Genomic DNA, 14120 nt, shown 5'->3' on the forward strand with positions numbered 1-14120 from the left:
GCTCGGGGACCATGGCTGCGGTTTACCCTTGACGCTACATCACAGACGGGAGCGCCTGCGATTAAGTTCTCAACCACGAACGTGGGTGCACGAATGGCAAAACGTCCATTTTTTCGGATGAATCCAGGTTCTGTTTACATCATCGTGATGGTCGCAACCGTGTTTGGCGACATCGCGGTGAAAGGACATTGGAAGCATGTATTCGTCATCGCCATACAGGCGTATTACCCGGCGTGATTGTATGGGGTGCCATTGGTTACACGTCTCTGTCACCTCTTTTTCACATTGACGGCACTGTCAACAGTGGACGTTACATTTCTGATGTGTTACGACCCGTGGCTCTACCCTCCATTCGATCCCTGAGACACCCTACATTTCAGCAGGATAATGCATGACCGCATGTTGCAGGTCCTGTATGGGCCTTTCTGAATACAGAAAATGTTCGACTGCTACCCTGGCCAGCACATTCTCAAGATCTCTCACCAACTGAAAACGTCTCAGCATTGGTGCCCGAGCAACTGTCTCGTCACAATACGCCAGTCACTACTCTTGATGAGCTGTGTTATCGTGTTGATGCTGCATGGGCAGCTGTACCTGTACACGCCATCCAAGATCTGTTTGACTCAATGCTCAGGCGTATCAAGGCCGTTATTACGGGCAGAGGTGGTTGTTCTGGGTAGTGATTTCTCTGGATCTATGCACCCAAATTGCGTGAAAACGTAACCACATGTTAGTTCTAGTATAATATATTTGTCCAATGAATACTGCATTTCTTCTAGTTTTTAATGGCCAGTAATGTAAATATTCTTGCCGTTTTCCCTGTTATATATCAACACGCGAATCGTAAAACGTTGCATTAACAAAACCCTATAGGCTTATTCTTGAGAATATTTATTGTCCAAGTTGTTCAGACGTTGTTATACTAAGAAGTAAATTTACATGGAACACATATGAAATGAACCGTCGAATGCAGTGCTCCTGCTTGGAGCAGGACTAAAGGGACCTGGTAAGTTTTTGGATTCATGGAAATGCCACGACCGAATGTTTGAAACTTCCTAAGATACCATAGTGCGTATGATTTCGATCACAACGGCAACAGTACGACAGGCCAGTCGTGGAGCAACACATAAAAGGTAAGTATTTTCTAAAAGTATAATTTTTTTAATTTGTTCATGTCTGTAGAACACGTTTCATAACTACAGACGCGTATTTCTCGGAATCTCCCTCGTGACCCATTCATTCTAACGAAATTATGGAACGTACGTCCGGTCATTCACGTGCTTATTAACTGTATTCAGATATGTGTATGTGTCATGATGTTAAGTCAATTTACAACAGCGAAGCGTAAGATAGAAACCTCCATACGTAAGTATCTCCTATTTGTTGGGATCACTACGTTACGTTTTCGAAGCTCTGACTCTTGAATTTCTTTGTTGCAATGTAGTTGGCACCCGTTAATTTGTTGTCTCCATTTGTATTAGAGGTCTATACGTCATGTCGCCTGCTCTCACCTTCATAATCTATAACCAATGTATAGTATACTATAGAAGGAGAACAAATACGTCAATGATGGGACAGAAAGTTCATAATTCTGTGGAAGAAAATGTGGGGCACGAGGAAGATTTGAAACAGACGTATCACTTTGCTGTCCAGCAATGTGACAGCACAACCACCTATCCATGGTTCTTGCAATTCGCTAGAGGTAGCCCTTCCTGAGCTTGTACTGTTCACTGTTTGTCTTTTGTTTTTTTCACAGTTCAGTACGGCTTCATCCTATTTTTATGCTTGATATGCGTTCAGTTTTTGACAGCCTGTTCATTGGGCATTTTACCACAATATCTGATAGGGGGATGCTACACGGAGTTCTCAGCACCGTGGGAGACTTGCAGTCATGGACGCAGGAACTATTAGTTATTTATTTGGCGGCAGATGACACATCACATCATTACAGGGTTTGCTGACTTGGGGCGGCTGGTGTGTCATAAGCACTGCACGTCGACCATATTGTGGAATGCTGAGATGGTGCTAGAGTAGGTGGTGGTGCCGGCATCGTTTCTGGAAAAGATAACGCTTCAGCTATAGAGCACTGCGCTCTCTGCTGGCCTGGGTGGCCAGGCGGTTCTAGGCGCTACAATCTGGAACCGCGTGACCGCTACGGTCGCAGGTTCGAATCCTGCTTCGGGCATGGATGTGTGTGATGTCCTTAGGTTAGTTAAGTGTAAGTGGTTCTACGTTGTAGGGGACTGATGACCCCAGACGTTAAGTCCCATAGTACTCAGAGCCATTTTGAACCACTGCGCTCTCTGTACCTCACCTCGTGGCCATCAGTTTCCGTACTCAGTTCTCACTCAGCGGCCACACTACGTGGCATAACGTAGCGTCACTAATGTGCCCAGGAACTGTTGGCTTGCATTTAAATTGAAAATTCCTTTCTTGCTGTCGATTTTTCATGTTTTCTATCGAGAAAAAATGCCGTTATACCTAAGATTTGCCAAGTATTACTTCAGTGATTTTTGTCATGATAGTTGAATAGGGAATGTAATTGAATACAATCAATGTAGCAGTGGCTCCGTAGATTTGCGTAAAAAAATAACCACTGAAATAAAGTTGGCATTTACTCTGCTGCAAAAATCTCACTGACAGAATAAATGAGGAACACTTTACGTTGAAGAGCCTGAAAACAAATTGTAGTTGTCAAACTTTGCTTATTATTAACAAAAAAGAACTTCAATAGGGGTGCATTGAAGGATCTCATGGGTAAACCTGGCAAATGAATTAATAGGATTTGTAACAGCAGATAATATTAACTGTAGTGATCGGAAAGATGAAGGAAATGGCAGGTGTAATAGTAATCCGATATTGGGGTTACTAGAATAAATTTCTACCTGAATAGCTGTTCGAATAAGTAGCTTATAAAAGTAAGTCTATTCGCGAATAAATTATTTGTAAATAATAAATCATGTAGAATGCCACTGTATTTTCTTTGATTGCTTCTTACACCGATCTATATGACTAGTGCTTCCTCTCATGGTTTAGTGCTGTTTCTATTTAAAAAATAATGAATTAATTGACCGAACATAAATGTCCCTCGGTTGCTCATTTCCAGACTACAAACTCCAAAGTTCCGTTCAATTTTCTTATTTTGAAAATACAGAAGAAGCTATTTGTTTAACTTGCTAAAACAACTCTACAGCATAGATCGCATAGTTTATTCTTTATTGAAGACAACTGGTTTCGACAGTCTTTGTGTACCAAAAGTTTGGAATTCCTTCCCTCGTTGGTTCAACGATTTTTTTCCTGTTACCTATCGTATCTACCATGTCGAATAATGAGGAAAAATGTTGTACCGCGTTGTAAAGTATAAGTTTAATTGCTCGTTCTAACTGGCTGTATAAGTCGGTTCAGTGGGGATAATAAGTCAAACGCACACTAGCATGCCTGCAGAGTTCAAACGAACTTTTGCGCTGATCACAGCTTTCGTTACGTTAAAGCCCAACAAATGCATTTGTAAATATTTCGCATTCTGTATGCTTAAGTGCTGTAGAAGATATTAAGCCCATTTAGACTATATTGTTAATTCTTCGGATATATATGGTGAGTAAAAAGTATATTTTTAGAACTTTTTATACAACGTATGGACACGCAGTCATACCTCACCGTTCGTGCACCATGTTGTACGTTGAAAGAGAAGACGGTTTTTACAGCGGAATATGTGTTACATGAAAAGGAACTGAGTTTCCTTAATGTCTTAACAGTTTTGCCTCTTTTGTTCGTTTCCAATAGCTTATGTTTCAAAATGAATTTAATCTGTAATTGAATTTCGATAATACATCTGTGGTAGAAGTAGTCATCATATTTAAACAGATCATTATTACAGGACCTGGGGTGTGCTTTGATTGAGGTCTCCTTGCCAGCATTTGCAAGACAAGATGTTAATATTTCTGATGAATCAGTATTAAACAAATTTCTGTTGGTAACTGTTAGTTTCACATTGAGTGACCTTCTCTCGGTAGGTTTCCCTTCTACACTGGATTTGCGTTTAGTTGATGAATAGGTGATTTCTCAGGCGTCTTCACCCTTTGATCTGGCAAGTTCACTTTTGCAATCGGTTTCTGAAGAAACATTTGGTTTGTACTGAAGAATTCCAGTTGCCCTAAATCCAGAAGTAGCATTATCAGGAGTTGTAGCTCGGTAAATGTTTCAGAAAATAGATTTGGAATTTGTAGTTTCCAATGTGATCGTCCTGGATTATGACGACGGAAACCATCAACAGCCTCATTTCGGTAGCCTTTAAGAGATTTGAAAAAGCTCGTGTTCAGGGGCCGGTCAGAAAGGTAGAGTATAGTGATACCTAATTCTTCTGCTACATGCAGTATAATAACATCTTTGTGGCTTCTAGAGAAATCCAAGATGAGCAACCAGTTTCCAGAAGACCGGTGCTGGATGAAACGATTCAGAAATGAGTGGAAAACCTCTTGGTGGCATAGAAAATGTGCGGCCAGTTGGCAAGTCATATCCGAATTCCTTTTTACCATAGACGCGTTTGTAACTGACCATGGGCGGAATCCGTATGGCAGCAGGAACTTCCCTCTTTGTTCACCATGCGTTGCCACAAGCACCCTATTACTGTCCTTTCGAGCAAGAACTTTGGCGGCACCAATGAATATTAACTTAAGACCAGTTCCATGCACATTATAATTTCATGTGGCAACAGTTCAGTTTGGTCATACACCGAAGCCAAAAGAGTCAAAAGAGTGCTTCACTTTCTGCATACTGAATCGCATAAGCCTGCCGTAACTTCAATTTCCACTCTTCCTATGAACATGTCTGGACAAAGCTTTAGAAATTGTTTAACTCAATATCTTGCCGTTCGATCACCAGAGAATGGCGTTTCCGTGCCGAAGACTGGGCTGGTTTCAGCCACCTTCTTGCACAGAAATTTTTTTGGTGGCTGTAAAACCAACTTGCTGCAGCGCAACAACTGTTTCTTCAAGTTAGTTTTCAATGCTAGGATTCAACACAAGGTTACGACCCAATTTCCTAGTGTGTCCCCTTCATCCTTGTTCAACTAGTCTCGAAGAGTTCTTCATGGGATGTCACATCTCTTGAAGCTTCCGAAACAGTAATTACAGATCTAAAATCTTCAGTGGCCTTCCGTAGATCCTCAGTAGCCCAATTTGCATTAAGATTTCGACAGGACTTACCCATACACAATGAAGAGAAAAATACGGTAATGACTTTTTAAACTTTTTATCCAATTCACTGAAAACTTTGAAATATTTTAAAATCTGTTTATATATTTAATAAGCGAAAAAATGTGTTTTACTTGCACAGTAAGAGAGACATTAAATGGGAAAGATGTTAGGAATTCATAAGTAAGTTCTTTACACCACGGAAAGTATTCAGCGTCTTTGGAAAGCAAATAGTTGGCAAGTGACCTCATTCTGAGGGACGTCCAACTCAGACTGAGGTTGCTAAAGCTGCAAGGACACTGCAGGCGTGCAGTGGATGCTTCCCTCTTTGCTAATGGTTAATTACATGGTGCTTCCCCATCAGAATATTTCCAAATAGCCATTAATGTGGACATGGAGTTAATACCTGTACGGCGTTATTACCTTCATTTACCCGATCCAAGAGAAATGAACTTTTCTTCAAGAATACAATTCTTGTTCTTCATTTTTGCTATTCACGGTGGTCATTCTTGTCGCTTGTATTCAAATTTAATTCAACCTTTTTCCGCAAGTCACACTCTTGTAGAACTATTTTTATATGGCTGCTAGATTCGATGTTCTGCCGAAGCTACCTACTATAATAGAGTTCCTGAGTTGTAAGAACGTGTAACAGACATTTATGAGAGATTTAAAAAGATGTTACGGGTGAGGTGGTTGATCGCAGTGCAGTTATTCGTTTCTAAAAATGTTCAAATGTCTGTGAAATATTATGGGACGTAACTGCTACGGCCATCAGTCCCTAAGCTTACACACTACTTAACCTAAATTATCCTAAGGACAAACACACACACCCATGCCCTAGGGAGGACTCGAACCTCCGCCGGGACCAGCCGCACAGTCCACGTCTGCAGCGCCTTACACCGCTCAGCTAATCCCGCCCGGCAGTTATTCGTTAGGCTAGCAGATTAGCTGGTGGAAGTGTGCAAGGGTCGAAAGTTCCAGACCGCCGGCAAACTGAGAACTGCTCACACTACTATTAATGTTCAGCCTGTTCACAATCTTATTTCGCCTAACAAACGCGTAACAGTGAACCACCTGTCATTTTGAGTGAGTGTAGTGCAAGGGAGTATGTGTAGAATATTGACACATATGAAGATAAAAAATATTTGCTCCAGATAGTTCCTGAGAATGTTGACGAGACGACGAAGCATGGATGACAACGGAAATCCGTCCTAAGGTCCTAAAGTGGCAGTGTGACAAGTACACCTTCGATAAAGTGAAGGAATCGTGCACTGGAAGTAGATATGAAGATGATGAGCTAAACAGTGACTCATCTGCACTGCTCCTGACTTCTATAGTCCAGATATAAAGCTCATAGTTCCACAGCCTATTAACACATATTAAAGAGAAAGATATTATTTTGAAAAATGCAGTTTAGTCTCTGAGGGATGTATCAACATACGGTCAATTTTGCTGGTCAAGGTGTCTAGACCATCGGTCATACGTGGAGTGAGTAACTTCCACTATAACACTAACTAAGTTGTAGCAGTGAATGCGATTCTATGTAAGCAACAAATCGTGAGCAGCTAGGTGACGCGTCACTCTGTTAACTGTGTTTCTGTGTACCCGGAGTCGTTAAAATTTTTGTTTTATTTGCTTTCGTGTTATTGGAAAATCAGTAACATGAACAGGAACTTCATTATGGTAGTGTTCTGGAGAATGCTATGTGGAGAGATGTTGTGCGTGCAAGCTTGAGAAATGTTGCGGCTGTCGCCTGAGAAGTGGTGTTCCCACGCAACACCATCGTCGTGAGGGTTAACTACCTTCGCGGCGACGATGTCGGCTGTTGCGAGGGCAACGGCGCGGAAAAGTGTGAGACCGTCGGACGTGCTCTGCTGTGCTGTGGGCGAGGAGTTTCGCGAATGTCGACGCGCGCGCCGCCTCAGCATTAGGCGCGAGTTAAGGCTCGCAATTAGCTGGCAGCGGCGTCTCTGCGCGGCGCTGGCGCACATTACCCGCCTCAGTTGACCCCCGCCACCAACCGCCCCACTCTTCCCTCCCTCCACCCCTCTCTCCTCCCCAGCTACCGGCGGCTTAGCTTTGTTTGCGGCTAACGATTAAGATATTAGCAAGGATTTAGGACCCGCGGCAAACGAGTGCATTGCGCCCACCCCGCGTCGAGCTGGCCGTTCTCAACCGGCGGCTGTGGAGGTCCCTCCTTTGCATTTTTGCTCCTAACATACGGTCTTCTGCCCAGTTCAGCTGCTCCGCAGCGGGATTAGTCCTTTTACGATCGTTCTCAACTTTGGAGGATGTAAAAGACTAGCCGGGCTTTTCATTTGCTTGCTGTGTTGTGGGCTGTAATCTGATTTACCGTTTAATTCCGAAGCTGACAGCGAGCAATGCAATTAAACAAGCGTTGAGTCCCTCTCGTCTTCTGCGTTATTAAAACAGTACATAAAACGAACAGGCAATTTAAAGAAACTACATGAAAACCAGAAGAGAGTTTTGGCTACGAATCTGATTTTCTCTGCTACGTTCGACGGTAGTTGTACATTCTGAAATATAGGCATCCTGGTATAATCGGTAGGAGATCCTTTTACTCAACCACTTCATAATAATTAGCGTAAGGGAAACCACACTCACAGTAAAAGGTAAGATGCATATATGAGACTGGTGCATACGTTTGTAGCGTTTCTGCTTCGCATTTTGGTAAACCGGTTGCAATGGATTTACTTATCAATAATCATTTCCTTAATTTTTATGGCACTGTTGGAATTTGAGCTTACGTATTTTCATTTTGTCATTTTAAAATAGTGAGTGGAGCTGTAGACGCTATCAAATTGAGCGCAAAAACGAGAAACTTGGAAGATTTCCTACATATTCTTCTGTTTGAGCTGAACAACAGTGACAGCAGCGGAGGCAGCCAGAAACATTTGCACCATTTATGGGGATAATGGCACTGGACAGTGCACGGAAATAAAATGTTTTTCAAATTTTATGGAAGATCATTTTGACATTACTAACCTTCCACGTCGGCTCCCGGGTTCCCGGGTTCGATTTCCGACGGGGTCAGGGACTTTCTGTGCCTCGTGATGAGTGGGTGTTGTGTGATGTCCTTAGGTTAGTTAGGCTTAAGTAGTTCTAAGTTCTAGGGGACTTACGACCATAGATGTTAAGTCCCATAGTGCTCAGAGCCATTTGAACCTTCCACGTTCAGGAAGACTTTCGGAATTTGATGTAATCCACAGTGATCCACAACCCTGTACTCGAAACCTGGCAGACGTTAAGAACAGTGATCATTTCACCATCGTGCGTCATTTACATAAAATAAGGAAGTTGAAAAGTCGGGTGTATGTGTATCAAATGCTCTAAACAATAATCACAGACGTCAGTGAGTGGTCATGTGTGCATCGCTGTTTTCGTGTCATCTATTGGTTCGTGAAGAGCACCGCCCACTGTAATCCTGTGCGTTATCGGTGACGTCAAATTATGTCTGTGTCCTGACAAAAGGAGACGAATGGAATGGTTGAGCCCAAACAAAACAGCATCTCCCCATACACAGACCTTCACACATCCACAGAAGGTAATGTTATATGTCTCATGGAATAGGAACGATGTGGAGAGCAACGGACTGCTTACCTGAGGCGCAACCATCAGTGCTTACATTTATTGTCAATACCTGAGATGCCTTTCGAACGAGATCAAAGAACAAAGGCCAACAAGACAGAATGAAATGATGCTACTCAACGATATCCCCGGTCCGCATTCTGCTAGACTGACAAAAAACACTATACAGCAGTCCGATTGGGAAGCAATCCCGCACCCATCATGGAAGAACCTTCAAGAAACATCATTCCCTGGTGAAAATGTGCTCCGAACATGGCTCAAAAATTTCTTCGCCTTAAAATCATAAGACTTCAACAATCGTAGAACTGAAATGTTACCCCGGTGTTGGCAGAATGTTGTATATAGTAAAGAGAGTATATTATTGGTAACTAAAGCCTCTGCTATGTGTATCTTTTGCGTTTATTTGACTTACGGAAAACAGCTACGAATTACTACACCCAACCAAATACACTCCTGGAAATTGAAATAAGAACACCGTGAATTCATTGTCCCAGGAAGGGGAAACTTTATTGACACATTCCTGGGGTCAGATACATCACATGATCACACTGACAGAACCACAGGTACATAGACACAGGCAACAGAGCATGCACAATGTCGGCACTAGTACAGTGAATATCCACCTTTCGCAGCAATGCAGGCTGCTATTCTCCCATTGAGACGATCGTAGAGTTGCTGGATGTAGTCCTGTGGAACGGCTTGCCATGCCATTTCCACCTGGCGCCTCAGTTGGACCAGCGTTCGTGCTGGACGTGCAGACCGCGTGAGACGACGCTTCATCCAGTCCCAAACTTGCTCAATGGGGGACAGATCCGGAGATCTTGCTGGCCACGGTAGTTGACTTACACTTACTAGAGCACGTTGGGTGGCACGGGATACATGCGGACGTGCATTGTCCTGTTGGAACAGCAAGTTCCCTTGCCGGTCTAGGAATGGTAGAACGATGGGTTCGATGACGGTTTGGATGTACAGTGCACTATTCAGTGTCCCCTCGACGATCACCAGAGGTGTACGGCCAGTGTAGGGGATCGCTCCCCACACCATGATGCCGGGTGTTGACCCTGTGTGCCTCGGTCGTATGCAGTCCTGATTGTGGCGCTCACCTGCACGGCGCCAAACACGCATACGACCATCATTGGTACCAAGGCAGAAGCGACTCTCATCGCTGAAGACGACACGTCTCCATTCGTCGCTCCATTCACGCCTGTCGCGACACCACAGGAGGCGGGCTGCACGATGTTGGGGCGTGAGCAGAAGACGGCCTAACGGTGTGCGGGACTGTAGCCCAGCTTCATGGAGACGGTTGCGAATGGTCCTCGCCGATACCCCAGGAGCAACAGTGTCCCTAATTTGCTGGGAAGTGGCGGTGCGGTCCGCTACGGCACTGCGTAGGATCCTACGGTCTTGGCGTGCACCCGTGCGTCGCTGCGGTCCGGTCCCAGGTCGACGGGCACGTGCACCTTCCGCCGACCACTGGCGACAACATCGATGTACTGTGGAGACCTCACGCCCCATGTGTTGAGCAATTCGGCGGTACGTCCACCCGGCCTCCCGCATGCCCACTATACGCCCTCGCTCAAAGTCCGTCAACTGCACATACGTCCACGCTGTCGCGGCATGCTACCAGTGTTAAAGACTGCGATGGAGCTCCGTATGCCACGGCAAACTGGCTGACACTGACGGCGGCGGTGCACAAATGCTGCGCAGCTAGCGCCATTCGACGGCCAACACCGTGGTTCCTGGTGTGTCCGCTGTGTCGTGCGTGTGATCATCGCTTGTTCTTATTTCCATTTCCAGGAGTGTATCTTTGAATACGTCATACCTTAAAATCACCAAGTTTTCTGACAAGTTCGTTGGAAATGCCATACTTCACAGCCAAGAATTGATAATAAATCATTATCGTAACTATTCTCTGTCCCGAGAACATCAGCAGATGTCGTGAGAAGTTAAAAGCAGCTTACATGCCGATATAAAATCCGTGGCTATTTGGTAATCGCCGCTCAGGATTAGCCAAGCGGTCTAGGGCGCTGCAGTGATGGACTGTGACGCTGGTCCCGAGCGAGGTTCGAGTCCTCCGTCCAGCATGGGCGTGTGTGTTTCTTCTTCGGAAAATTTATGTTAAGTAGTGTGTAAGCTTAGGGACTGATGAACTTATCAGTTAAGTCCCAGATTCCAACAAAACTTTTTTTTTTTTTTTTTTTTGGTAATGGACACTTCATGATTTTAATCTCAATGTGAGTTTTAAACGCCTTCTATTACCTGATGATGGCTCGCAAACGGGAACTGTATGCAGTGAAGAAGTACTTATTATCAACTCCTAGCGGTGAACTATTACGTTTTTTTTTTTTTTGTTAATACTGACGAGGTGTGAGGCATCACCTTCTCAAAATACATTGAAATAAATATTCATTGTACTAACTGAATTTTGACTTTGTGTTTGACCGAACTGGACATCATTACGAAGTAGGTTACACCTTCTTCCTATTCTGAAAATGCTGTTTACTTTTTTTTTCCTTTATTGAGAGCCGGCCGCTGTGGTCTCGCGGTTCTAGGCGCGCAGTCCGGAACCGTGCGACTGCTACGGTCGCATGTTCGAATCCTGCCTCGGGCATGGATGTGTGTGATGTCCTTAGGTTAGTTAGGTTTAAGTAGTTCTAAGTTCTAGGGGACTGATGACCACAGCAGTTGAGTCCCATAGTGCTCAGAGCCATATGAACCATTTCAACCTTTATTGAGTTTCGATTCCCCCGAAGGGGGCGGACTGCCAGCAGCTTAGTATGCCGCTCTTTCGCCTACACAACGTGTTTTAAAAAGATGAAGATAATAAATAATAAAAACAGGTGACAAAATAAGAGACTGAAATTGTAAAATGGCGGAAAGATCGTGAAACTTAAAACATATAACAAAGGGATGATGACGCTAATAAAATACATAGAAGCAGACAGGTAAAATAATAGACAATTAAAAAACACGGCGACAGTCTGGTTTCTCTTCGCAAGAGACATAAAATTCACACCCAGCGACAGGTAATTTACTTTATCACAGACCAGCTTTGGACTTTTGAAGCTATCGTCATGTGAAACCGACAAACACAATGACGAGTAACATACACAGATGTCTTTGATACAGTCATGATACTATGCGAAATGTATACAACGGAAAGTATTTTTTCCTCGTGTAACGCATAAGTACAGTGTGTCCCAAAAAGAATGAACCGATTTTAACTTGTAATAATATTGAGACAAATGCCACTAGGTAAAGGAAAGAGCGCTAGATATAATCGGCATGATCTAGAGTTTCAGAAAAAATCCGGTAGATGTTGCTACGAGCACTGATCTGGAGTGTGTAGCCAGTCTCGCACAATATGGCGTCCGAGCAAGAGAAGGCGTATTATGTTATTGAATTTAGTCATACTCAATAAGTGATCGCAGTTCAGCGGGCGTTTCATATTTGAATTCGTTCTAAACCACCGTCACGAAAGAACATTCGACGGTGATATAAACATTTTGAAGGAACAGGGTGCCTCTGTAAAGACAAAAGTCCTGGCCGGCAACGCGTTCTTGAACAAACAGTGGAACAAATCCGATGAGCATTTTAGAGGAGCCCCCGCATGTCTAAGCGCCGTGCTGTCCGAGAACTTGCACTGCCACGCGTGACAGTGTGACGTGTGTTACGGCGTCGTTTAGTTCTCAAAGTATATCGATTACAACTGGTACAAGTCTTTGAGATACCGACCAAGTGAAGCTAGTGGACTTCAGAAATGCTGCTCTAGAGGTCATAGAAGATAGCACTTTTATGTTACGGTTGATATACAGCGATGAGACAAATTGCGGTATTAGAGATAAGTTTCACCGTCATAATGTGCGTATATAGGGGCTTGAAAATCGTTATGAAACAATTGAACACGAACGTGATTCACCAAAAGTTAATGTTTCTTGTGCTGTTTCTCAAAGCAAGGTATATGGACCAAGTTTCACCGTCATAATGTGCGTATATAGGGGCTTGAAAATCGTTATGAAACAATTGAACACGAACGTGATTCACCAAAAGTTAATGTTTCTTGTGCTGTTTCTCAATGCAAGGTATATGGACCTTACTTTTTTGAGGAAGAAACCATAACAGGACAATCATTTCTTGCAGTGCTACGGAACTGGTTATTCCCACAACTTGACTCTGACAATTTCATCTATCAGCAAGATGGAGCACCACCGCACTGGCAAAACAACGTAAGCAGTTTCCTCAATACCAACGTACCTAGACGTTGGATAGGGCGCACAGGACCGCGAGACCAGCTTTACACTTTTGGCCTCCTAGGTCCCCTGACTTAACATAATGTGATTTCATCCTGTGGGAATATGTTAAACAATGTGTTTAAGTTCCTCTCTTACCTCGTGACATTGATGAACTAAAAACCAGAATATCAGCTGCTGTAGCTTCAGTGACAGAAGATACCTTACGCCCAGTTTGGTATGAATTCAGCTATCGGCTAGACGTCGTCTGTGCAGGCAATGGAGGGCATATCGAAAATTTATGATGGAATTTTATACACTTCTCTCTTTTCTGAGTAATTTAATATGCAATTTGTTGGTGTTAAGCCCTTCTTCCTAATAAATAACTCTATTTAAAGTCGAGTCATTCTTTTTGGGACACCCCGTGTTTAATTTTAGTGAAGAGTGAGGTAATGTTATGCGGAATTCTTTATATACAACAAAAATTGAAAGTGAAATTTTACTTATTATTGTGATTTAAGAGTGTAATCATACACAGAAATCATTAAATTTAACATAAAATGGAAAATAAACTTTTGTAACGTTACCACGAATTCGTCAATTTAACAAAAGATGAAAAATAATATCAAATTTACTATTGTAAACTATAATTAGCCTAGCCGTAACTTAAGGATGCGCAAAAAGAATTTGTGTTTCGTTATTTAAAATTAAGCTGGCACCTGTGTCATATGTTTAGTGATATCAAGTACTTCCAGTAATGTCATCTTTCTGCTTTTCACAACCAAATGTGAAAGATCACAATATTCCTCATACAGGTCGTTTACCGATAAAAGATGGCTCACGGAAGTTGAATCTGTCTTTCCTAGCCTCCAGTTTCTCTCTTGTTCTCATACTGTAACTGTTAATTTCAAAACAACTAATGGATCCGGTATTCTTGACATCTTCAGAGATCATACAATCGTATACAAGGTCCTGTATGTCAAATTTCTTTCTATGACGTAAGTTAAATAAAATTCATTTTGTATCATTGTCGTTAGTAGTAAAATGTATTATACCTATAATTAACTGCAAAATTCATTGATACGTTCAA

General features: G+C 42.9%; 1 protein-coding gene across 2 annotated transcripts in view; it reads right to left on the reverse strand.

Annotated features, from left to right (window-relative positions):
- LOC126355975 (dipeptidase 1-like) overlaps positions 1-14120 on the reverse strand; it is a 746627-nt gene that overhangs the window by 256049 nt on the left and 476458 nt on the right. The window lies entirely within an intron of this gene.

Source organism: Schistocerca gregaria, chromosome 3, assembly GCF_023897955.1.
Source record: "Schistocerca gregaria isolate iqSchGreg1 chromosome 3, iqSchGreg1.2, whole genome shotgun sequence".
NCBI lineage: Eukaryota > Metazoa > Arthropoda > Insecta > Orthoptera > Acrididae > Schistocerca > Schistocerca gregaria.